The sequence below is a fragment of the Hypanus sabinus genome, chromosome 19, assembly GCF_030144855.1.
Source record: "Hypanus sabinus isolate sHypSab1 chromosome 19, sHypSab1.hap1, whole genome shotgun sequence".
NCBI classification, from domain to species: domain Eukaryota; kingdom Metazoa; phylum Chordata; class Chondrichthyes; order Myliobatiformes; family Dasyatidae; genus Hypanus; species Hypanus sabinus.
In genome coordinates this window covers 65288303-65315735 of record NC_082724.1, presented here as the reverse complement: position 1 = coordinate 65315735, position 27433 = coordinate 65288303, and the positions used below count along the sequence as shown (strand labels likewise).

The window sequence follows — 27433 nt, the reverse complement described above, 5'->3', positions numbered from 1 at the left end:
ACCCTGAGTATCACTCGTTGACATTACTAACAACTCCCTGATCAAGGCGGAAATATCGTGTTTTGTATTTATTTTGAACAATTATTTAATTGGACAAATTAGATCCTAAATATGTTTTTTTTTTCGTTTTGGAAGTTTGAATGCTGTCTTGGTTAATCTACCAAAAGTCATACAGCGATCTGATAGTGAGATCATATGTTCTACAGTTTAAGGAAATCATTCTCCTGAGTTAGAAGTGGGACATCCGAATGAGGTTTAGTACCTCGCTTAAAATCTGCGTGTACCTCTGGCCCCAGGTTTAAATTTTTAAAACCTTCTAAGAACACCGGTGACAATCTCCTGACGGGTGTTTTAACGTCATATAAAGCAGGTATTTTGGCGATTGGCGTAGTCACAATGCAATGACAAGTTTATCCGCTTACATTTGGTTTAGACTTGGCGGGAGTGCAGGGTGAAGTTACTTTCTTTGTGGCAAAACGGTCGATTCAGGGCGGCGATGGTTCCAAAGATCAAGAGTCCCTGTAAAACGAACTTTTATAAGTTTTCCATTAAGCTTTTGAGCGGCGACACGTTGAAATTCTGCACACTCAGAGAGAAGGTGGTGTTGATCGTAAACGTTGCCTCCCTCTGAAGCCAAACCGACAAGGATTACCACCGCCTCAATGACCTCCAGAGAAAATTCGGCAAGTCGAGGTTTGTGGTTCTCGGCTTTCCCTGCAACCAGTTCGGCCATCAAGTAAGTGTGAGACTGTTTCCCTGTGCGCAGACGTTTTTTTAAAGGTGTTTTAAACTGAGGACTGGGATAGAGGAGGAAAGCGAAATAGGGTGGTGTCGATCATAACCAGGGAAGAAAGCGACAGAAGAGATAGGATACTGGAGAATTCAATGTTTACTGTAAATGATTTGAACATAAGGTATTTTTTCTGCAGTTTTCCTCCAGGGGAAATCTTGCCCAACAAAGCTGTTGGAATTCTTAGAGGCGGGATAGATAAAGGAGAGTCGGTGGACGCTGTTTCACTTCGCTCCTTAACAAGAGCCCATGGACAGAAGATTGGATTGGCTGATTGGCAAGAAGCAAAGAGTCGGAATAAAGGGAGCCTCTGCCAGTTGGCTGCTAGGGTCTAGTGGTGTGCTGCAGGGGTCCAATTTAAACTACTTCTGTTCACATCATATATTGTGTAATGTAATACAGAAATGGAGGTCATTTAAGGGTGAAATTATGAGGGTACAGAATCTTTATGTTCCTGTTAGGGTGAAAGGAAAGGTTAAAGGTTTGAAAGCACCAAGGTTTTCAAGGGATATTAGAAATTTGGTTCGGAAAAAGAGGGATGTCTACAATAGATATAGGCAGCATGGAGTAAAGGAATTGCTCGAGGAATATAAAGAATGTAAAAGGAATCTTAAGAAAGAGATTAGAAAAGCTGAAAGAAGATACAAGGTTGGTTTGGCAAATAAGGTGAAAGTAAATCCGAAAGGTTTCTACAGTTATATTAAAAGCAAGAGGATAGTGAGGGATAAAATTGGCCCCTTAGAGAATCAGAGTGGTCAGCTATGTGTGGAGCCGAGGGAGGTGGGAGAGATTTTGAACGATTTCTTCTCTTCGGTATTCACTAAGGAGAAGGATATTGAATTGTGTAAGGTGTGGGAAACAAGTAAGGAAGTTATGGAACCTATGACAATTAAAGAGGTGGAAGTACTGGCGCTTTTAAGAAATTTAAAAGTGGATAAATCTCCGGGACCTGACAGGATATTCCCCAGGACCTTGAGGGAAGTTTGTGTAGAAATAGCAGGAACTCTGACGGAGATCTTTAAGATGTCATTAGAAACGGGGATTGTGCCGGAGGATTGGCGTATTGCTCATGTGGTTCCATTGTTTAAAAAGGGTTCTAGAAGTAAGCCTAGCAATTATAGACCCATCAGTTTGACATCAGTGGTGGGTAAATTAATGGAAAGTATTCTTACAGATAGTATTAATAATTATTTGGATAGACAGGATCTGATTAGGAGTAGCCAGCATGGATTTGTGCATGGAAGGTCATGTTTGACAAACCTTATTGAATTTTTTGAAAAAGTTACGAGGAATGTTGATGAGGGTAAGGCAGTGGATGTAGTCTATATGGACTTCAGCAAAGCCTTTGACAAAGTTCCACATGGAAGGTTAGTTAAGAAGGTTCAGTCATTAGGTATTAATGCTGGAGTAATAAAATGGATTCAACAGTGGCTAGATGGGAGATGCCAGAGAGTAGTGGTGGATAGTTGTTTATCGGGATGGAGGCCGGTGACTAGCGGGGTGCCTCAGGGTTCTGTTTTGGGCCCAATGTTGTTTGTAATATACATAAATGATCTAGATGATGGGGTGGTAAATTGGATTAGTAAGTATGCCGATGATACTAAGATAGGCGGTGTTGTGGATAATGAGGTGGGTTTTCAAAGCTTGCAGGGAGATTTATGCCGGTTAGAAGAATGGGCTGAACGTTGGCAGATGGAGTTTAATGCTGAGAAGTGTGAGGTTCTACATTTTGGCAGGAATAATCCAAATAGAACATACAGGGTAAATGGTAGGGCATTGAGGAATGCAGAGGAACAGAGAGATCTAGGAATAACAGTGCATAGTTCCCTGAAGGTGGAGTCTCATGTAGATAGGGTGGTGAAGAAGGCTTTTGGAACGCTGGCCTTTATAAATCAAAGCATTGAGTACAGAAGTTGGGATGTAATGTTAAAATTGTACAAGGCATTGGTAAGGCCAAATTTGGAATATTGTGTGCAGTTCTGGTCACCAAATTATAGGAAAGATATCAATAAATTAGAGAGAGTTCAGAGACGATTTACTAGGATGTTACCTGGGTTTCAGCACTTAAGTTACAGAGAAAGGTTGAACAAGTTAGGTCTCTATTCATTGGAGCGTAGAAGGTTGAGGGGGGATTTGATCAAAGTATTTAAAATTTTGAGAGGGATAGATAGAGTTGACGTGAATAGGCTGTTTCCATTGAGAGTAGGGGAGATTCAAATGAGAGGACATGATTTGAGAGTTAGGGGGCAGAAGTTTACGGGAAACACGAGGAGGTATTTCTTTACTCAGAGAATGATAGCTGTGTGGGATGAGCTTCCTGTAGAAGTAGTAGAGGCCAGTTCAGTTGTGTCATTTAAGGTAAAATTGGATAGGTATATGGACAGGAAAGGAGTGGAGGGTTATGAGCTGAGTGCGGGTAGGTGGGACTAGGTGAGATTAAGAGTTCGGCACGGACTAGGAGGGCCGAGATGGCCTGTTTCCGTGCTGTGATTGTTATGTGGTTATATTAATGATTTGGATGAGGGAATTATATAACAATGATTTGAATGATTTGGTTTTGTGGCCAAGTTTCCAGACTGTATGAAGATAATGTATGGGGCAGGCAGTACTGAGGAAACAAGGAAACTGCAGAACTTAAAAGATTAGGAGAATGGGCAAAAATTTGACAGATGAGATATAGTGTAGGGAAATGTATGTTGATGTACTTTAGTAGAAGGAATAAAGGTGTAGACTATTTTCTAAATGGGGAGAACATTCAAAAATCAAACATGCAAAGTGACATGGGATTCCATATGCAGGAATCCCTAAAAGTTAACTTGCAGATTGAGTAATTGGGGAAAGCTAATGCAATGTTAGTATTCATTTCAAGAGGATTAGAATATAAAAGCAAAGATGTAATGCTAAGGCTCTATAAGGCATTGGTCAGACCGCATTCAGAATATCATAGGCTGTTTTGGACTCCTTAACTAAGTGAAGATTTACTGGCATTGGAAAGGGTCCAGAGGTTAACGAGAATGATCCCAGGAATGAAATGGTTAATGTATGAGGAGAGTTTAATAGCTCTGGGCCAGTACTCATTGAAGTTGAGAAGAATTAGTGGGAGATCTCATTCAAACCTAAGAAATATTGAAAGGCCCAGATAGAGCACATGTGAAGAAGATGTCTGTTATAGTCTAGGACCAAAGGGCACAAACTCAGAATAGATGGAATGACAGAGGGTGCTCAATGGGTTGGATAACCTAATTCTGCTCTTTTGGTCATCTGTTCTAGATGAAATGTCTATCCTTAGTTTTCCCTTACCAAATGCTGATCTGCAAGGAGTTAAGGTCCCTCCTCACCTGGACCAATGTATCACTTGTCAGCTCTTAAGACCATAAACCTTAGGACATAGGAGCAGAATTAGGCCATTTGACCCCTTGAGTCTGCTCTGCCATTCCATCATGGCTGATTTGTTATTCCTCTATTTCAGTTTTGGCCAGGACACCAAAGGGTTTTGGCCTGAAACGTTGACTGTACTCTTTTCTTAGATGCTCCTGACCTGCTGAGTTTCTCCAGCATTTTGTGTATGTGTTGCTTAGATTTCCAGGTGTACAGATTTTCTCTTGTTGTAAGGGCATAAACAGGAGCTTGGGCAAACACAGATGCAGGTTTGAAGTAAGTCTTCTGTAATTTTTTTTTTCTTTTAGTACATTCTATAGCTAGTGTGCTGAGTTTGAGTCCAAAGTTAGTGGTATGTTCCTTGTGTGAGATGTGTGAACTTTGAGAAACCTCCAGTCTCCCTGTTAACTACATCTGCATAAAGTGCATCAAGCTGCAGCCTTAGGGACTGTGTTAAAGAACTGGAGCTGCAGCTTGATGGCTATTGGAGAATGAAGATGTGATAGGTAGGAGCTATAGGGAGGTTTGTCACTTCTAAGTTGCAGGAGGTCAGTCCATGGGTGACTGTCAGGAGAGGAAAAGAGAACAGGCAGTCAGTGCAGAGTACCCTTGTGGTTGATTCCCTCAAGAATATGTATACTGCTTTGGATACTGTTGGGGGTGTGACCTAGCAGGGAGAAGCTGCAGTGAGCAGGTTTCTGGCACTGAGTCTGGCTCTGTGGCTCAGAAGGGAAGGGGGGAAAAGAGGTGAGCTGTAGTGATAGGAGGTTTGTTGGTTAGGGAAATAGAAAGGAGGTTCTGTGGACAAGAACAAGATTTCTGGGTGGCTTGTTGTCTCCCAGGTGCCAGGGTCAGGGACATCTCAGTTCAAGTCCATAACATTCTTAAGTTGCAGGGTGAGCCTTAACTCCTTCCTCTGTAACTGGATCCTAGACTTCCTGACTGGGAGACCTCAGTCAGTCTGGATCGGGAGCAGCATCTCCAACACCATCACACTGAGCACGGGGGTCCCCCAGGACTGTGTGCTCAGTCCACTGCTATTCACTCTGCTGACCCACGACTGTGCTGCAACACACAGCTCGAACAACATCATCAAGTTCACCGATGACACAACTGTGGTGGGTCTCATCAGCAAGAATGATGAGTCAGCTTACAGAGAGTAGGTGCAGCGGCTAATGGACTGGTGCAGAGCCAACAACCTGTCTCTGAATGTGATCAAAACAAAAGAGATGGTTGTTGACTTCAGGAAGGCATGGAGCGACCACAGTCGCTTAGGCATGGACCTAAGAGCACCAAATTTCTTGGTGTTCACCTGGCAGATAATCTCACCTGGTCCCTCAACACCAGCTCCATAGCAAAGAAAGCCCAGCAGCATCTCTACTTTCTGCAAAGGCTGAGGAAAGTCCATCTCCCACCCCCCATCTTCATCACATTCTACAGGGGTTGTATTGAGAGCATCCTGAGTAGCTGCATCACTACCTGGATCAGAAATTGCACCATCTCAGATTGCAAGACCCTGCAGCAGATAGTGAGGTCAGCTGAGAAGATCATTGGGGTCTCTGTTCCAGCCATCACGGACATTTACACTACAGACAGACAGACAGACATGCTTTATTGATCCCGAGGGAAACTGGGTTTCATTACAGTTGCACTAACCAATAATTGAGTAGAAATATAGCAAAATAAAACCAGAAATAATTGAATGATAATAAGTAAATTAAGCCAAGTGGAAATAAGTCCAGGACCAGCCTTGTGTCTGACACTCCGAGGGAGGAGTTGTAAAGTTTGATGGCCACAGGCAGGAATGACTTCCTATGACGCTCAGCGTTACATCTCGGTGGAATGGGTCTCTGGCTGAATGTACTCCTGTGCCTAACCAGTACATTATGGAGTAGATGGGAGACATTGTTCAAGATGGCATGCAACATGGACAGCATCCTCTTTTCAGACACCACCATCAGAGAGTCCAGTTCCACCCCCACAACATCACTGGCCTTACGAAAGAGTTTGTTGATTCTTTTGGTGTCTGCTACCCTCAGCCTGCTGCCCCAGCACACAACAGCAAACATGATAGCACTGGCCACCACAGACTCGTAGAACATCCTCAGCGTCGTCCGGCAGATGTTAAAGGACCTCAGTCTCCTCAGGAAATAGAGACGGCTCTGACCCTTCTTGTAGACAGCCTCAGTGTTCTTTGACCAGTTCAGTTTATTGTCAATTTGTATCCCCAGGTACTTGTAATCCTCCACCATGTCCACACTGACCCCTTGGATGGAAACAGGGTTCACCATTGCCTTGGCCCTCCTCAGGTCCACCACCAGCTCCTTAGTCTTTTTCACCTTAAGCTGCAGATGATTCTGCTCACACCATGTGACAAAGTTTCCCATCGTAGTCCTATACTCAGCCTCATCTCTCTTGCTGATGCATCCAACTATGGCAGAGTCATCAGAAAACTTCTGAAGATGGCAAGACTCTGTGTAGTAGTTGAAGTCCGAGGTGTAGATGGTGAAGAGAAAGGGAGACAGGACAGTCCCCTGTGGAGCCCCAGTGCTGCTGACCACTCTGTCTGATACACAGTGTTGCAATCACACTACACGCTGCATCCGCAAAGGAAACAGCATTATGAAAGACCCCATGCACCTCTCATACAATCTCTTCTCCCTCCTGCTGTCTGGGAAAAGGCTCCGAAACATTCGGGCTCTCACGACCAGAATATGTAACAGTTTCTTCCCCCAAGCCATCAGACTCCTCAATACTCACAGCCTGGTCTGACACCTTGCCCTACTGTCCTGTTTATTATTTATTGTAATGCCTGCACTGTTTTTGTGCACTTTACGCAGTCCTGTGTAGGTCTGTAGTCTAGCGTAGCTTTCTCTGTGTTTTTTTTTATGTAGTTCAGTCTAGTTTTTGTACTGTGCCATGTAACACCATGGTCCTGAAAAATGTCTCATTTTTACTATGTGCTGTACCAGCAGTTATGGTCGAAATGACAATAAAAGTGACTTGACTTGACTTAACTTGAGCAGCCAGAGGTTGTGGTCCATGTTGACACCAATGACATAGGCAGGATGAGTGAAAAGTCTTGCAAAGTGAGCTCAGGGAGTTAGGTGCTAAGTTAAAAGACAGGGCAGGGTTTTGATCTCAGGATAGCTACCCATTCGTGTGCCAGTGAGGCAGTAGGAAGATCATACAATTTAACATGTGGCTAATGTGCAGGAGGGAGGGATTTAGATTTTTGAATCATTGGGCTCTCTACCAGGGAAGGTGGGACCTGTACAAAAGGGACAGCTTTCATCTGAACTGAAGGGGGATTAATATCCTATTGGGAAGGTTTGCTAGCACTGCAACTGGTGGAGGGGTGTGGTGGGGTTTGTTTAAACTAGTATTGCAGGGGGATGGGAACTGGAGCACCAGAACAGATAGTGAATTGGCTGTGGAGTAAGATTTTGTTAAGAATACATACAAGGTTAGGAATCAAAAGGTTGAGCATAGTAAAATTAGTTTTTTGAACTGCGTATATTTTAGTGCAAGGAGTATTGTAGGAAAGGCAGATGAGCTTAGAGCATGGATCAGCATATGTAATTATGGCTTGGTGAGACTTGGTTGCAGGAGGGGCAGGACTGGCACCTCAGTGTTCTGGAGTTCTGTTGTTTTTGACATGATAGAGCGGGAGGGACTTAAAAGGGAAGTGTGGCATTACTAGTGAGGGAAAATGTCATGACAGTGCTCCGACAGGACAGACTGGAGAGCTTGTCTAGTGAGGCTTTATGAGTAGCACTGAGAAATAAGAAAGGTTAATGGGATTATATTATAGACAAACCAAAAGTCTCAGTATTTAGAGGAGCAAATTTGTAAAGAAATTGCAGACTTGCAAGAAACATAAGGTTGTGATGGTAGGTGATCTTACATTTCCATATATTGGCTGGTACTCTGTTACGAACCCCGTAACTGGGTCACTTACCAGCAAAGATAGAGAGGTCCGTTGAAGTCTGATGATACTATTTTTAACAGTATTTATTCATAAAAATACACAAAATAATATCAATGCAAATATACAGATAACATACGTCGTCAATACTTAATCTAAAAGTGCAGGTATAATAATAATCAATAAGAAATAGGCTCTACCGTTGTCTAGGGGATAACGTATTGTCCGATGGAAATATAAAGTTCACTCAGTTCATGCGGGCTGCAGCCTTTGGGGACCGCTGGGTTGCAATGGTAGGAGAGAGAGAGAGATTTGGGAGAAAAACTTGCCGATTTTCCTTTTATGATTTCGATCCGTCGGAGTCTCGTTAGTGTGGCCGTTCACTTGTGGCCTCTCCTTTAGCTAAAGCCGTTCTTCCGTGGTGAGCCCACCAATCCCAGGCAAGGGAAGGACGCACACAAGCCCCCCCACCGGCTGTCGCTATTAAACGCTGTCACGGGATTTCTAGCGTTTCTCCTGGTGCGTCTGAAGGGGTTGCCCCCCCAGACCCTCTTTTATCCTTACTCACGGGGTCTCAGATGTCAATCAGGTTGGGATGATGAAATCCCTCAACCAGCCCACTCTGGTTGTCCCCTGAGGGTTTTCAATGTTTTCAGTACTCAATACACAATTCTGTCTCCAAGAGACAATGGCCGTTATCCGTGGCTATGTCTCGCTGAGGCCAGGATACATTCCAAACCCTGTGTATTCTGCGTGTCTCTCTCTCTCATTTCCTGGGTCCCAGACCCGAATTAATAGCGATCTTGCGATTCTCAAAAAGGAGGGGGCGACTTTGTACCCTTCGGCCCCTCAGAGTTGCGTCACATTCGTTACACCCCCTTCCTTCTAAGATTTTTACCACAGATAAAAGTTAATTAATACAGAGTCTTACAGGATTTCAGAATCTAACACAATACAAAAGAGTTTTTTTCACTACGGAGTAATACAGTTATACATTCAATTCAGCGTCTAAACAGTTAGCGATTACATTGTCACTTCCTTTAATATCTTAACATCTCGTACCTTAATAAATTCTTGGAGCATCAGACTCCAATTTAATAACCACCTATTTTTATTCCTTTCCTTCAGCAAACAAAACTAAAGAGTTGTGATCTTAGCTTACGTGTATATTACAAGTTAATGCAAATACTCATCTTTATTTTACTTTCAAACTTAACAGTCAATCTTCCATGGGATTGTCTTTATTAGTTACATGCTTTGTCGAAATCCCTTAAAACCGGATCCTGTTATTTAAAATGGCATCACGTCAACCCTCGCCCCTTTTCCAGTTAACTCCCACGTGGTTAACTTGTATCCCAGTGTGGAATAGGCTTTTGCATGCTCCTTTCATAGGAGTTATTTTATCAACAATGTGTTCCAAACTTAAACCATTTTCCAAATTTCCACCCAATCCTTTAATTTTAAGCAAGTTGTTAGTTTTATCTTCAGGACCCTTCATGCTATTAGTTTTCAGTTTAAACTCTGCAATCGATCCCTCTTTGTCCAAACAGCATTTCAAATTCTGCCTCTTCACAGCACACTCTTGAATAACAATAGCGTGTGGGGCACCTTTACATTCCAAATCAACCTGTAATTGATTCGTAGGCACCGTGTTACCAAGCCATTGTTCCCTCAGCCTGGTTACTGCTTCTGACTGACATCAATCCAGACTTTAAATTTTCTTCATTCAATTTAGGAGCTACACTTTTCCCTTTTCCTTCAATAATAAGATTCACATCACCACCTTTTATCTCCTCACTAACTTTTAACACACCTTCGAACACGAACAATTGGGAATTCTCACTTCCCACTAGTACCAAGGTTAACCCTTTCTTCACTGAACCAAGTCCATCTGACCCACAAGGACTGCATTCCTTTTCAACTGAATCAAATACCTCAGACTTTTTCTGAGCTCCATTACTAGGTTCAGTACCACGTGCATCCACATCTTGAACACACTCAAACGGGACATCTGTCTCTTCCAGGCTTTCAATACCCGTACCCTTTTCTAATTCTAAGTTCCCCTGATCCTCTCAGTTACTCTCTGGGCAACTCCCTTCCAGAGTAAACTCAACCCCGCGGCCTGAAACAACCTCATCTGCCAACCCAGCAGACTTCTTCAAGGTAATGGCATCCTTTTCATTTAGGACTGCCCTCATTTCATTATCGGGAACACATTTAAAATTTTCAACTTCTTCAAACAGTTCTGCCAAACCAGACAGATCATCCATGTCCAACCCTGGACCTTCTAACAGCCTTATCTGTTTCTCATTTTTTCTCCGTGCCTCTATAAATCTCCTCCTGGCTAAGGGTAGGACTACCTCCTCTCCCTTACTCTCTTTCACCTCTCTATTCTCCGTTTTACCACCCTCTAACCCCTCTTGGTACAGGGTCGGTAAAAACGTCTCGGCCAAATCGATACTGGCCTGATTTAAACTGGTCTCGTTCTTAGCTGTCTTTCTCGACATGCTGCGAGTGGTCACGCATGCGGGATAGATCTTGGAATCTAGGGGCAGGTCCTCAACACTCACAGGCTGGCTCGCCAGCTCCATGGCCGACCAGACTTCACCACCAGCTAAATCGTTACCCAGAAGGATGTCTACATCAGTTCTCGGAAATTCTGATCGCACCCCTATTTCAACTGGTCCAGATACCAGCTCACAATTTATAATGATCCTATGCAAAGGCACCACTTCTGTCCCTTATCCTATGCCTCTCAAAGCTACCTCTCCCGTCTCAGGACCAAAATCTAGTACTGTACTGCGAATCAATGACAGCTCAGCTCCCATGTCTCTTCAGATCCACGACACGGTTCCTTCTGAAATAAAATTTTCAGACTCCTCTCGTATTCTGTCTACCTGGGGCTTTCTCGTCGATTTACTGATCACCACAACACATCCTGTAGGGACTGCTGTTTTCCATTTTCCTGTCTCCTTCCTCGGAGCAAGGCAATATGACCCATCTTTCCACAATTAAAACAGGTCAAGCCAGGACCTCTCCTGCTGTCTTGCCTTTCCTCCTCCTTAATTTTACCACTAGCTCCCGGCTGGATCTCTGCCTCAGCCGGCGAGCTTTCTCTACCATTCCCACGGTCTTTCTGGTAACTCTTATTTGAGGAAAACTTTGTCTTGTAGGTTAGGGCATATTCATCTGCGAATCTAGGAAATTCAGATATGGATTTATTCGGCTTCTCATTCAAATACATCCAGATATCATCCGAAATACAACCTTTAAATTCTCAATCAGAATTAACTCCCTGAGACGTCAAAAATCCTCTTCCACCATTTCTGCTGCACACCAACGATCCAAGAGCACACCCTTCTCATAGGCAAACTCTGCATACGTCTGATTACACCCTTTCTTTAAATTTCTGAACTTTTGTCTATAGGCTTCAGGTACCAATTCGTAGGTCCGAAGAATGGCCTCCTTTACTTTCTCATAATTCTGAGACTCCTCCTTCTCCATAGACAACGCTGCATATGCCCGTTGTGCCTTCCCTTTTAACACACTTTGTAACAATGCCACCCACTGATCTTTGGGCCACTTCTGCCACCTTTTCAAAATGCAAGAAATAACTATCAACATCCGTCTCCTCAAACAGAGGTACTAACCTAAACTCCCTACTAACATTAAACCGCTCCTCTCGGTCTGACTCTTGAGCTCTTCGCTCCTGCCTTAGCTTCTCCAGGTCCATCTCATGTTGCCTCTGTTTCTCCTTCTCCCTTTGGTTCTCAGTTCTTTCCCTCTCCTTTTCAGCTGCTTCTGGTTGTTTTAACTTAATTTCATGTTCCAACCTTAATTTCTCCAACTCTAACTGAGCCGTCCCACTAGCTGGTACCTTTTCAGGGATATTTTCCAATACCTCAGCCGAAAACACATTCTTCACAATATAATACTGAGTTATGGCCCTCCGCACCTCCTGCTTTTTCATCGACAACCTCACCTCTGCGAGATTTAGTCCTTTCGCAATATTTATCAAGTCCGACTTTGTGGCAGCCTCTAGTGCCTCCAGAGTCGGGTTTTCTATAAATTCGTCAACGTCCATCTTTGCTGGTTTCCCGTCTGGTTACCCACACAAACAGACCCACGTTTGGACTTAAAAGCCCGATTCAGTGGCCCTCCAATTTGGTATCAAATCTCGAGACGAGGCCCCACGTTGTTACGAACCCCGTAACTGGGTCACTTACCAGCAAAGATAGAGAGGTCCGTTGAAGTCTGATGATACTATTTTTAACAGTATTTATTTGTAAAAATACACAAAATAATATCAATGCAAATATACAGATAATATACATCATCAATACTTAATCTAAAAGTGCAGGTATAATAATAATCAATAAGGAATAGCACTATCGTAGTCTAGGGGATAATGTATTGTCCGATGGAAATATAAAGTTCACTCAGTTCATGCGGGCTGCAGCCTTTGGGGACCACTGGGTTGCAATGGTTGGAGAGAGAGAGAGGTTTGGGAGAAAAACTTGCCGATTTTCCTTTTATTATTTCGATCCGTCGGAGTCTTGTTGGGGTGGCCGTTCACTTGTGGCCTCTCCTTTAGCTAAAGCCGTTCTTCCGTGGCGAGGCCGCCAATCCCAGGCAAGGGAAGGACACACACGAGCCCCCACCGGCTGTCGCTATTAAACACTGTCACGAGATTTCTAGCATTTCTCCTGGTGCGTCTGACGGGGTTGTTCCCCAGACCCTCTTTTATCCTTACTCACGGGGTCTCAGATGTCAATCAGGTTGGGATGATGAAATCCCTCAACCAGCCCACTCTGGTCGTCCCCTGAGGGGTTTCAATGAATAGTACAGTACTCAATACACAATTCTGTCTCCAAGAGACAATGGCCATTATCAGTGGTTCCGTTTCGCTGAGGTCAGGACACATTCCAAACCTTGTGTATTCTGCTTGTCTCCCTCTCTCATTTCCTGGGTCCCAGATGTGAGTTAATAGCGATCTTGCGATTCTCAAAAAGGAGGGGGCGACTTTGTACCCTTCGGCCCCTCAGAGTTGCGTCACATTCCAAACAGACTCTCATACTGTAAAAAGGCCCAGAGTGGAAAAAGCTTGTTAAAAGTGTTCAGGAATGCTTCGTTAGTCATTGCATAGAAGTCCCAACTAGAGAGAGTGTGATACTAGATCTTTTAGGGAATGAGGCAGGGCAGGTGACAATAGTTTGGGCAGAGGAACAACTGATCCTAATGCCATTAGTTTCAAGGTAACTATGGAAAAAGGTAGGTCTGGTCCTCAGGTTGAGATTGTAAATTGGAGGAAGACCTATTTTTATGGTATTAGTAAAGATTTGGCAAGTGTGGATTGAGACAGGCTGGTAAGTAGGAGGCTTTCTAAAGTGAAATTTTAAGAGTACAGTGTTTGTATGTTCCTGTCAGAATAAAAGGCAGGGATGACACGTTTTTGAAAGCTATTAAGGCTCTGGTTGAGAAAAAGAAGGAGGTGCTTAGCAGGTATAGGGAGGTAAGAACAAATGAAGTACTTGAGGAATATAAGGAATGCATGAGAACACTTAAGAAAGAAATAAGGAGGACTAAAAGAAGTCATGCTTGCTCTAGTGGACAAGGCCCCAAGGGCTTCCACAGACCCTAAGGGCATTAACAGTAAAAGGATAGCAAAAGACAAAACTGGTCCTCTGGTGACCTATGTATGGAGTCAAAAGAGATGGAGGAGATCTTAAACAGATATTTTACATCTTTGTTTACCTGGGAGACAAACACAGTCTATAGATGTCTATAGGAAATGCAGCAGAAGATCATGGACTCTATACAGATTACAGAGGAGGAGGTGTTTACAGTCTTGAGGTAAATTAGGGTGGATTAATCCCCAGGGCCTAACAAGGTATTTGTTGCCTTGGACCCTGTGGGAGGCTAGTGCAGAAATTGCAGGGGCCCTAGCAGAGATATTGAAAATATCCTTAGCTATGGGTGAAGTGCTGGAGGATTGGAAGATGGCTAATATTGTTCTGTTGTTTAAGAAATGCTCTAAGAATAAAGTAGGAAATTATAGGTCTGTGGGCCTGACTGTAGTGGGAAAGTTATTGGAAGGTATTCTAAGGGATAGGATATATAAGTATTTGGACAGACAGGAACGGATTAGGGATCTTCAACATGGCTTTGTGCATGGTGTCTAACCAGTCATAAGACCATAAGACATAGGAACAGAATTAGGCTATTCAGCCCAATGAGTTCACTCTGCCATTTCATCATGGCTGATCCTGGATCCCATTCAAACCCATACACCTGCCCTCTCATCATATCCCTTGACACCTTGACCTCAGGAATCTATCAGCTGCCACTTTAAATATGCCCATGGACTTGGCCTCCAATGCAGTCTGTGGCAGAGCATTCCCCAGATTCACCACTCTTTGGCTAAAAAAGTTCCTCCTTACTTTTGTTCTAAAAGGTCAACCCTCTACTTCTAGATACTCTCACCAGAGAGAACATTTTCTCCATATCCATCTTATCTAGTCCTTTCAACATTTGGTAGGTTTCAATGAGATCCCTGCATATTCTTCTAAGTTCCAGTGAGTACAGGCCCAAAGCTGCCAAACACTTCTCATTCCCAGAATCATCCTCTTCTGCTCTCTCTCCAATGACAACACATCCTCTCAGAAATAAGGGACCCAAAATGGTTGACAATACTTGAAGTGCAGCCTGACTAGTCATATAGAGTCTTATAGAGTTTTTCAAGGAAGTTACCAGGAAAGTTGATGAAGGCGAGACAATGGATGTTGTCTACATAGACTTTAGCAAGGCTTTTGACAAGGTTCCATATGGAACATTGGTTCTGAAGGTTCAGTCACTTGGCATTCAAGAAAGGTAGTAAATTGGGTTAGATATTGTCTTCTTGGAAGAAGCCAGAGAATGGTAGTAGATGGTAGCTTTTCTGAAAGGAGGCCTATGACTAGTGGTGTGCTTCAGGGATCAGTGCTACATCCATTTTTGTTTGTCATCTATATCAATGATCTGGATGAAATGTGGTAAACTGGGACAGTAAATTTGTGGATGACATCAAGATTGGGGTTGTAGTGGAAAGTGTGGATGACTATCAAAGCTTGCAGCAGGATCTGGACATTTGGAAAACTTGGCTGGAAAATGGCAGAAGGAATTTAGTACAGACAAGTGTGAAGTGTTGCATTTTGGGAGGACCAACCAAGGTAGATCTTACACATGTGAGAGGTGGAGTGCAGTAGAACAGAGGGATCTGCAAATACTAACCCTTAATTCTTTGCAAGTGGAATTACAGGCAGATAGAGTCATAAAGAATTTTTTTTGGCCTTTATAGATCAAAGTATTGAGTACATGAGTTGGAATGTTATGCTGAAATTGGTAAGGGCTTATTTGGATGATTATGTGCAGTTTTGGCCATCTTCCCTACAGGAAAGAGGTAAATAAGTCTGGAAGAGTGCAGAAAAAATTTACAAGGATGTTGCCAGGACTTGAGGACCTGAGTTATAAGGAAAGGTTGAGTAGGTTAGGACTTCATTCTTTGGAATGTAGAAGACTGTGAGGAGGTTTGATAGAGGTACTGTACACACAATTATGAGGGGTATAGGTAGGATAAATTCAAGCAGGCTTTTTCCACTAAGGTTGGGTGATACTACAAATAGATGTTATGGGTTAAAGATGAAAGGTAAAACATGAAGGGGAACGCTTTCAAACAGAGGGTGTGAGAGTGTGGAATGAGCTGCCAATGCAATTGGTGGATATGGGGTTAACTTCAACATTGAAGAGAAATTTGGATAGGTACATTGATTGGACCTGGTCTGGGTGCAGGTTGATGGGACTAGGCAGATTAACAGTTTATCACAGAGTAGATAGACCGAAGGGCCTGTTTCTCTGCTGTGGTGTTCTGTGTCTCTATGACTCAACTTCATTCTCCTGCCTTCTCCCCATAACCTTTAACCTTCTTAAGAACCACGCAACCTCAGCTTTCCAATGACTTGGCCTCCAGAGCTGTCCATGGCAATGAATTATTTTGGCTATCTACCTACCCTTTTCTCTGGCACTCCTGCAAACATGTTGAGCTTGTTGACTTCATTAACTTTACCTCCAACTTTCACCCTGCCCTCAAATTTACCTGGTCCATTTCCGACACCTCCCTCCCCTTTCTTGATCTTTCTGTCTCCATCTCTGGAGACGGCTTATCTACTGATATCTACAATTAGCCTACGGACTCTCACAGCTACCTGGACTATTCCTCTTCCCATCCTGTCTCTTGCAAAAATGCCATCCCCTTCTCGCAATTCTCCATCTCCGCTGCATCTGCTCTCAGGATGAGGCTTTTCATTCTAGGATGAAGGAGATGTCTTCCTTTTTTAAAGAAAGGGGCTTCCCTTCCTCCAGCATCAACTCTGCTCTCAAACGCATCTCTCCCATTTCCCGCACATCTGCCCTCACCCCATCCTCCTGCCACTCCACTCAGGATAGGATTCCCCTCGTCCTCACCTACCACCCCACCAGCCTCTGGGTCCAACATAAAACTATCTGTAACTTCCGCCACCTCCAACGGGATCCTACTACCAAGCATGTCTTTCCCTCCCCACTTCTTTCTGCTTTCTGCAGGGATCGCTCCTACGCGACTCCCTTGTCCATTCGTCCCCGCCATCCCTTCCCACCAATCTCCCTCTTGGCACTTATCCTTTTAAGTGGAACAAACGCAAGAATGAAAATGATAAAAAAATAAGCTAAGTGAAATTCAAGAAGCTTTTGAAGTGTTTTACAAAACTCTATATTCCAAAGTTCCAGGTTGACCCAAATTGACACCTTCTTGAATTCTCTAGAGTTACCCACTTTAAGCAAAGAACAATATAGAAGGATGACTGCTGACATAACTGAAGTTGAATTAAAAGCTGCAATTAGTAGGCTTAAATTAAGCAAGTCACCAGGATCAGATGGGTATACAGCAGAGTGGTACAAAGAATTTAAAAATAAGTTAATTCCTGTTTTACTCCCCACACTGAACTGGGCTCTAAAAAAGGCACAAATGTCACCCAGTTGGAAGGAGGCGATAATCTCAGCTATACCAAAAGAAGGCAAGGATAAAATGGAATGTGGGTCATTTAGACCAATATCCGTTCTTAATGTAGATTATAGATTATTTACCTCCATCATGGCCAAACGATTAGAGGAGTTTCTACCCATACTGATATGTAGCGATCAGACGGTTTTTATACGACAACGCCAAACACAAGACAATATACGAAGGACACTTCACATTATGAATCATGTACAACAAAATAAAATCGAAGCAATGGTGATAAGTGTGGATGCTGAAAAGGCATTTGATTCAGTTAAATGAAATTTTCTTTACAGAGTTTTACATAAATTTGGTTTCCAAGACACAATTATTAAAACTATACAGACACTATATGACAACCCTACTGCTCGGATTAAAATCAATGGATATTTATCAAATAGCCTTACCCTAGAAAGGGGCACGAGACAGGGTTGTGCATGGTCACCACTACTCTTAGCAGTATATCTGGAACCATTAGCTCAATCAGACAAAATGAAGACATCAGGGGAATTACTATTAAAGGGACAGAACATAAGTTGGCTTGTTACGCGGATGACATTTTGCTCTATCTAGGCAACCAACATACTCTTTACCTAAATTGATGCAATCCTTTGAACAATATGGTCCATTATCAGGATACAAGATCAACATGGATAAAACATAATTACTTTCATATTACTATAGCCCACCTGGGCATGGCACACAAAGTCTTTCAAATATTTGGGTATCATTATGCCAAAAGATTTGGCAAAATTATCAGAATGTAATTATCAGCCTTTATACCTTTTTTCAGTCTCAGTTCAAGGATTGAGTCTATTAAAATGAATATACTGCCCAGACTGTTATATCTCTTTCAGACCCTGCCAATAGAGATTAATCAAAATCAGTTCAATGAATGGAACAAGATGTTATCAAGGTATATTTGGCAGGGTGAAAGGCTTAGAGTTCATCTCAAAACTTTGCAATTAGCAAAGTGGGGGATGGGGCCTACCTTCTCTTAGAGATTATTATTTTGCAGCACATTTGAGAGCTGTGATATGTTGGTGCAACCCATCATATGATGCTCAATGGAAGAACATTGAGGAGCGGGTACTTCCCATCCGCATACAAGCAATTTTGGCTGATAACAACCTGCAAAGGTACATAAGTACTATTGATAACCCATGGGTGAAATTGACTTTTAAAATATGGAAAACTACTATAAAAGAATATAATCTAGAGGGATATATATCAATTATTAAATGGTTTGCATATGACTCTGATTTTACACCATATAAATTGGATGCTAGATTTAAGGACTGGACAGCTAAAGGAATAACAGTTTTTTGCAACATAATGAAAGAAGGAACACTGTTCAGCTTTGAAATGCTTAAAGAGAAACACTTATTAGAAAAACAAGATTTTTATCGGTATTTACAGATGTGACAACATGTTAATAAGATGCTTAAAAATGTAACCAAGGCAAGTACATGCTTGATAGAGCTATTTAGAAAAGCATATAATTCAGATAACAGTAGTAGAATCATTTCAATCATGTATAAGGTGCTGTCAAATCTTAAAACACATTCGACTTCATACATTAAAACAAAACGGGAGAAGGAAGGAGGGATAATTATATCTGAGGAAGAATGGACAATAATATGGAGATATCAGTGGAAGTGTACCAGTTCACAGAAATGGAGGGAGTTTGATGGAAAAGCTTGATAAGATATTTTATTACACCCTCTCAGAAATCCCATTATGATAGTAACCTCCCTGTTTGCTGGAGAAATTGTGGAAATGAAAATGCAAATCATTATCATATAACCCGATGAAGGGACTTGGCCCAAAACGTCGACAGCGCTTCTCCCTATAGATGCTGCCTGGCCTGCTGTGTTCCACCAGCACTTTGTGTGTGTTGTTCAAATTTCCAGCATCTGCAGATTTCCTCGTGTTTGCTTATACTTTTTGGGACTGCCCTGGTATCAAAGACTATTGGAGGGGAATACACAATGGCCTACAAGGCATCTTTAAATGTGAAATACCCTTAGAGAGTAAGACCATATATTTTGGATATATACCTCAAAAATGGTTGAAAAGAGATAAATATTTAATGAATACACTGTTGGTGGCTGGTAAAAAGACTCTTACTAGGAAATGGTTATCACAGGAAAGCCCAACTTTAAATGCATGGATGGAAATTAAAATGGACATTTACAAAATGGAGAAGATAACAGCATCTGTTAATCATAAGCTGGAACAATTTGATTCATACTGGGAAAAATGGGTTAACTACATAATGCCTCATAGGCCTGATTTTATCCTCACAAATCAATGAATATGTTGTAAAAAAAGATCACTCCCTACTTGTACATAGTTTTTTTCCTTTTGTGTGTTTTTTCTTTCTGCTCTTTTCTATAAGTGTATACCCAGATAAATATTTTGTGGAGATTTGTGATATTTGATATAGATATACAATGAAATACATCTTAAGGAAATGTTTGGTTGATGATGAACTTCAATAGAAAAATAAAATTACGAAGAAAAAGTAAGTGGAACAAGTGCTACACCTGCCCTTACACTTCCTCGCTCACCACCATTCAGGGCCCCAGATAGTCCTTCCAGGTGAGGTGACACTTCACCTGTGAGTCAGCTGGTGTGGTATACTGCGTCCGGTGCTCCCAGTGTGGCTTTCTATATATTAATGAGACCCGACGCAGACTGGGAGACCATTTCACTGAACATTTATCCTCTGTCCGCCAGAGAAAGCAGGATCTCCCAGTAGCCACACATTTTAATCCCACGTCCCATTCCCATTCTGATATGTCAATCCATGGCCTCCTCTACTGTCGAGATGAAGCCACACTCAGGTATGAGAAACAACACCTTATATTCCGTCTGGGTAGCCTCCAACCTGATGGCATTTCTCTAACTTCTGTTAATGCCCCTCCTCCCCTTCTCACCCCATCCCTTATTTATCTATCTATTTATTTATTTATCTACCTATCTATTTATCAATTTATTTATTTATTTACTCCCCCCCCCCTCTCTCTCCCTGCTCATCTCACAATCACTCACTCCTTGCCTGTTCTCCATCTCCTCCTGGTGATCCCCTCCCCCTTTCTTTCTCCCTAGGCCTCCCATCCAATGATCCTTTCCCTTCTCAGGCTGAGTATCCCTTTTGCCAAACAACTTTCCAGCTCCTCCCCCTCCTGCCTTCTCTTATCATTTCAGATTTCCTCCTCCCCCTCCCACTTTCAAATCTGTTACGATCTTTTCTTACAGTTAGTCCTGACGAGGGGTCTCGGCCCGAAATGTCGACTGTACTTCTTCCTATAGATGCTGCCTGGCCTGCTGCGTTCCACCAGCATTTTGTGTGTGTTGCTTGAATTTCCAGCATCTGCAGATTTCCTTGTGTTTGCTTTAGTCTTACAGTTCAGTTGAAGTTTTTTTGACTCAAGATGTTGACTGCCCACTGCCTGACCTGCTGAGTTTCTCCAGCAGCTTGCTCTTTATCCCCAAGTTCCACCACCAGTCATCTCCCTAAGATCCTTGTAAGACATTCATGGATGTATTTTGTTACATATTGTATTGCATGTTCCATCCAATCACTTTGGTGCTTTATTAAAAGTGTTGTTGTATTGTTTTCTGTGAGGTGGTTTCCTGCCCTGTCTGAGATAGTGCTAGTAATGCATTTAAAATGCTGAAAGAATTCAGCAGGTCAGACAGCATCTAAGGAGAGGAATAAAGAGTCACCATTTTGAGACTCCTCCAGTATCTTGTATGCATTATTCTGTTTTTACTTCAGATTTCCAGCATATGCAGTTTAAAAAAAAATCATTCAGACTTTATTGGGTACCTCTTCAGGAATCTGGTGCTATATTTGTATTAACTTTCCTGCTTATCATCTGTGTGATAATCTCCCTTTGGTTTTACCAGGTTTTTACAACTGCAGTGCAAACAAGCTTCATTGATTGTAAATAGACCTGCCTACAAAGAATATATATGGCTGTGAGTTGTTATGCTTGATGTATAATTAGCCTTGAGCCTAATGTCAATTCACCATTGATGTTGTAGGAAAACAATTCTAATGAGGAGATTCTAAATTTCCTGAAGTATGTCCGTCCAGGAAATGGCTTTGTGCCAAATTTCTGCTTGTCTGAAAAGATATTGGTGAATGGCACAGAGGAACATCCAATCTTTACTTTCCTAAAGGAGAAGCTGCCAGCCCCTTCTGATGAACCGCAGACCTTAATGAACAATCATGAGTTTATTATCTGGAACCCTGTCAATCGCAATGACATCTCTTGGAACTTTGAGAAATTCCTCATCAGTGCAGATGGAGTGCCATACAAGCGTTACAGTCAAAACTTCTCTACACCTAACATTGGAAAAGATGTCAAATCTCTTCTATCACAGGTCTAATAGTCAAATACTGCATTGTAAATATAGCATCTATATCTTATTTGTGCTGTAATATTGTTTTTTTAAAAAATTAGAGTACAACACAGTACAGGGCAATCCAGCCCAAGAACCCACACCACCCAATTAACCTACTATTCCTTGTTTGGAATCTTTTTATTCATTGTTTAAAGATCTTGGCATAGCTAGTAAAAAGGAAAATATGTTATCTGTTACGTACCCCGTAACTGGGTGTCTTACCAGCAAAAATAGAAGTATCTGTTGGAGTCTGGTACTATTTTCAAAACAAGTGTTTATTAGTAAAATATACAAATCAATATCAACAATGCAAATATACAGATAATACACGTTAGCAATACTAAACCTAAAAGTGTGGGTATAATAATAATGATCAATAATAAATTAGCTCTATCGATGTTTAGGGGATAATGAATTGTCATATGTGAATATAAAGTTCAGTTCAGTTCATACAGGCTGAGGTAGTTGTTGGTCAATGTGCTGTAATTGTTGGAGAGAAAGAGAGAGAGAGAGAGAGAGAGCGATCAACCTGTGACAGCCAGTCAAACCTTCCTTAATGTTCTTGATCCGTTGATGTGTTGTTGTGGCCATTCGGGTATGACCCCTCTGTCCTTTAGCTAGACTGTTCTATGGTGGACTCGTCACCCAGGCAAGTGTGAACACACACACAGGCCCCCACTGGCCTCGCTATAAACACTGTGAGTTAAAATTGACCAATCCTTTGTTCGGTCTCTGATGCCCCACACTTTTCTCGTGGGTTCCAACACTTAAACAGTGCTCACTAGTGTGTCTCTTGGTGCGTCTGAGGGGTGTCTCCCCAGACCTCACTTTTATCCCTATTCACGGGGTCTCAGATGTCAATCAGTTTTGAATGGCTTAGCCCATCAAACCAGCCCACTCCAGCTGTCCACTGAGGAATTTTAATGAACAGAATAGTACCAAGTAAACAGCCCTCCCCGGAGCCGTGAGTCTTACAGGAGTCATAATATGGTCTCTCTCCCCCAGTGTTATCTTGCCCTTGTCTGAAGCAAATGTTCCAGTCCCAGTATGTTTTGTTCCATCTCTTTCTCTCTCATTAACAGCCTGGCAACAGTAACGGTTTGTAATTCTCCCAGGGGAGGGGGACATGGGCAACCTTGCGCCCTTCTGCCCATCAGAGTTGTTCATCCTTCGTAACTTATCTAACCTAAATACCCCAACAGAGTGAGGTGAGCTAAATGCCCCAAATAGGATGACATGAGCTACTGTCTTAGAACATAGAATAGTACAGCACATTACAGGCCCTTCGGCCCACAATGTTGTGCTGACCCTCAAACCCTACCTCTCATATAACCTCCCACCTTAAATTCCTCCATATACCTGTCTAATAGTCTCTTAAACTTTACTAGTGTATCTGCCTCCACCACTGACTCAGGCAGTGCATTCCACACACCAACCACTCTCTGAGTGAAAAACCTTCCTCTAATATCCCCCTTGAACTTCCCTCCCCTTACCTTAAAGCCATGTTCTCTTGTACTGAGCAGTGGTGCCCTGGGGAAGAGGCGCTGGCTATCCACTCTGTCTATTCTTCTTAATATTTTGTACACCTCTATCATGTCTCCTCTCATCTTCCTTTTCTCCAAAGAGTAAAGCCCTAGCTCCATTAATCTCTGATCATAATGCATACTCTCTAAACCAGGCAGCATCCTGGTAAATCTCCTCTGTACCCTTTTGAATGCTTCCACATCCTTCCTATAGTGAGGCAACCAGAACTGGACACAGTACTCCAAGTGTGGCCCAACCAGAGTTTGATAGAGCTGCATCATTACATCGCGTCTCTTAAACTCTATCCCTCAACTTATGAAAGCTAACACTCCATAAGCTTTCTTAACTACCCTATCTACCTGTGAGGCAACTTTCAGGGATCTGTGGACATGTACCCCAGATCCCACTGCTCCTCCGCACTACCAAGTATCCTGCCATTTACATTATACTCCGCCTTGGAGTTTGTCCTTCCAAAGTGTACCACCTCACACTTCTCTGGGTTGAACTCCATCTGCCACTTCTCAGCCCACTTCTGCATCCTATCAATGTCTCTCTGCAATCTTCAACAATCCTCTACACTATCTACAACACCACCAACCTTTGTGTTGTCTGCAAACTTGCCAACCCACCCTTCTACCCCTACATCCAGGTCGTTAATAAAAATTACAAAAAGTAGAGGTCCCAGAACAGATCCTTGTGGGACACCACTAGTCACAACCCTCCAATCTGAATGTACTCCCTCCACCACGACCCTCTGCCTTCTGCAGGCAAGCCATTTCTGAATCCACCTGGCCCAACTTCCCTGGATCCCAGGCCTTCGGACTTTCTGAATAAGCCTACCGTGTGGAACCTTGTCAAATACCTTACTAAAATCCATGTAGATCACATCCACTGCACTACCCTCATCTATATGCCTGGTCACCTCCTCAAAGAACTCTATCAGGCTTCTTAGACATGATCTGCCCTTCACAAAGCCATGCTGACTGTCCCTGATCAGACCATGATTCTCTAAATGCCCATATATCCTATCTCTAAGAATCTTTTCCAACATCTTTCCCACCGCAGACGTAAAGCTCACTGGTCTATAATTACCCAGACTACCCTACTACCTTTTTTGAACAAGGGGACAACATTTGCCTCCCTCCAATCCTCCAGTACCATTCCCGTGGACAACGAGGACATAAAGATCCCAGCCAGAGGCTCAGCAATCTCTTCCCTTGCCTCATGGAGCAGCCTGGGGAATATTCCGTCAGGCCCCATGGACTTATCAGTCCTAATGTACAAATGTATATTAACAACTCCAACATCTCCTCTCCGTTAATATCAACATGTTCCAGAACATCAACCTCACTCATATTGTCCTCATTGTCATCAAGTTCCCTCTCATTGGTGAATACCGAAGAGAAGTATTCATTGAGGGCTTCGCTCACTTCCACAGCCTCCAGGAACATCTTCCCACTTTTATCTCTAATTGGTCCTATCTTCACTCCTGTCATCCTTTTGTTCTTCACATAATTGAAGAATACCTTGGGGTTTTCCTTTACCTCACACGCCAAGGCCCCTTCTTGCTCTTCTCAGCCCCTTCTTAAGCTCCTTTCTTGCTACCCTATATTCCTCAATAGACCCATCTGATCCTTGCTTCCTAAACCTCATGTATGCTGCCTTCTTCCACCTGACTAGATTTTCCACCTCACTTGTCACTCATGGTTCCTTCACCCTACCATTCTTTATCTTCCTCACCGGGACAAATTTATCCCTAACATCCTGCAAGAGATCCTTAAATATCAACCACATGTCCATAGTATATTTTGCTGCAAAAACATCATCCCAATTCACACCCGCAAGTTCTAGCCTCATAGCCTCAGAATTTGCAGCAATTAAAATTTTTCCTGTCCTCTCTGATTCTATCCTTTTCCATGATAATGCTAAAGGCCAGGGAGTGGTGATCACTGTCCCCCAGATGCTCACCCACTGACAGATCTGTGATCTGACCCGGTTCGTTACCTAATACTAGATCTAGTATGGGATTCCCCCTAGTTGGCCTGTCAACATACTGTGATAAGAATCTATCCTGGACACACTTAACAAACTCTGCTGCATCTAAACCCTTGGAACTAATCAAGTGCCAATCAGTATAAGGGAAGTTAAAGTCACCCATGATAACAACCCTGTTATTTTTGCACCTTTCCAAAATCTGCCTCCCAATCTGCTCCTCGGTATCTCTGCTGCTCCCAGGGAGCCTACAGAATACCCCCAGTAGAGTAACTGCTCCCTTCCTGTTCCTGACTTCCACCCATACTGACTCAAGAGGATCCTGCTACATTACCATCCCTGTAGCTGTAATGGTATCCCTGACCAGTAATGCCACTCCTCCTCCCCTTTCCCCCCCCTCTCTATCCCTTTTAAAGCACTGAAATCCAGGAATATTGAGAATCCATTCCTGCCCTGGTGCCAGCCAAGTCTCTGTAATGGCCACTACATCATAATTCCATGTATGTATCCAAGCTCTCAGTTCATCACCTTTGTTCCTGATGCTTCTTGCATTGAAGTACACACACTTTAGCCCTTCTACCTTTATTCTGCTTCTCTTTCCTCAAAGCCTCTCTACATGTTAGATCTGGCTTTACTCTATGCACTTCTTTCACTGCTCTATTGCTCCGGTCCCATCCCCCTTGCAAACTAGTTTAAACCCTCCTGAACCATGCTAGCAAATCTTGAATTGCTGCAGCCCTTCTGGAGACAATGTTAACACAGTGCAGCATAGTGGGGAATCATATTTATCCATCTATCTTACATTTTCTGTTTGTTTCCTTTTGCACATTGTTTGTCAGTCTTTGTGTGTAGTTTTTCATTGATTCAATTTTATTTCTTTACTCTACTGTGAATGCCCAAAAGAAAATGGATCTCAGGGTAATATAGGGTGACATATCTGTAGTTTATTTTGAACTTTGAATTGGATTCACCCAACTTCTTCTGTTTGAATGTAGTGTTAAGTCACTGAGACTCTCAATTAGTTATTTCGTAGGGCATTTAAGAATCAACCATATGGGCTGAGTGCGGGATCACAAAAAGACTGGATTGAATAAGGAAGGTAGTTTTCCTCCTTTGATAGGCAATAGTGAACCAATTTAGATTTTATAACAATCTAGTAGCTTTTGAAGTTATTATGATCACTTGACAATCACCTTAGATTTATTTATTTAGAGATATAGTGCAGAACAAGCCCATCTGGCCCAGTAACCCATCTATTTATCCCCTCTAGCCTAATCACGGGACAACTTACAATGACCAATTAACTTACTAACCAGGACGTCTTTGGAATGTGGGAGGAAACTGGAGCACTGGGAGGAAACCCACGTGTTCAGAAGGAGGACGTACAAACTCTTTACAAATTCCAAAGAATTGAACTCCAAATTCTAATGCCATGAGCTGTAGTAGCACCACATTAACAATTACACCACTGTGGCAATGTAACCAAGATTGTATAATTGTAAGATGGAAAGTTATAGTTATCATAAATCAAGAAACTGTAGAACTGTGCTTTGTTTTCTTTCTAATCTAAGAGCTCTGATTCCTTTCTTTAGAAATGCAAATCTACTAAACGGAAACGAGAGAAACGTTTCAGCAATTCCAGAAAAAAGGTTCATCACTGAAGTTAATTGACTTCATCCTTATACTTTGCTGTTAGGCATTTTACAACATGATGGTACTTTTTGAAACCTTGACCGGAGAGTACTTGATGCAATCTGTAAAAATCTAACCTGCAATTATAGAGTCTAAATGAACTATTGTGAATAAATCAGTCTTGATGAATAACTGTCTCCCTCATCAAATTAATTACACAAAATTAGACTATTTCTAAACAGGCATAAGTTTTTCCTGCATTGGTACAATATTTTAGGTGTGTGAATTTAGACACAGTACTGTGCAAAAGTTTTTGGCACATATATATAGCTAGGGTATCTAAGACTTTTGCATGGTACTGTATTTGTCAACATTAGCAGAGAGTAAGTTTGTAAATCTGGCAGGAACAAAGGATGTTGGTAATGCCAAGGGTGGAGCACCATGGGAGAGATGGCAGAGAAGACACCTTGCCTTGTGTCTCAGAGCTAGATGTGCCTGCACCTGCATCACACTCCATCTTGAGACACCAGGCAAGGTTATTTGGTTCCAAACAATTGGTTTATTGATCATTACAGAATGTCTCTCCGGTAGATCCTACTCCTTCTGCTCTCCCTTCCTATTTTCCCAACCATTATTTCCCCTCTCTCTCCCCCCTCCCTTCTCACTCTTAGTTCACAATTGAAACACATATTAGAATCAA

General features: G+C 42.4%; 1 pseudogene; it reads left to right on the top strand.

Moving 5' to 3' along the window:
* Nucleotides 1-243: 243 nt before the first annotated feature.
* On the top strand, nt 244-27433 carry LOC132377992 (glutathione peroxidase 1-like; annotated as a pseudogene).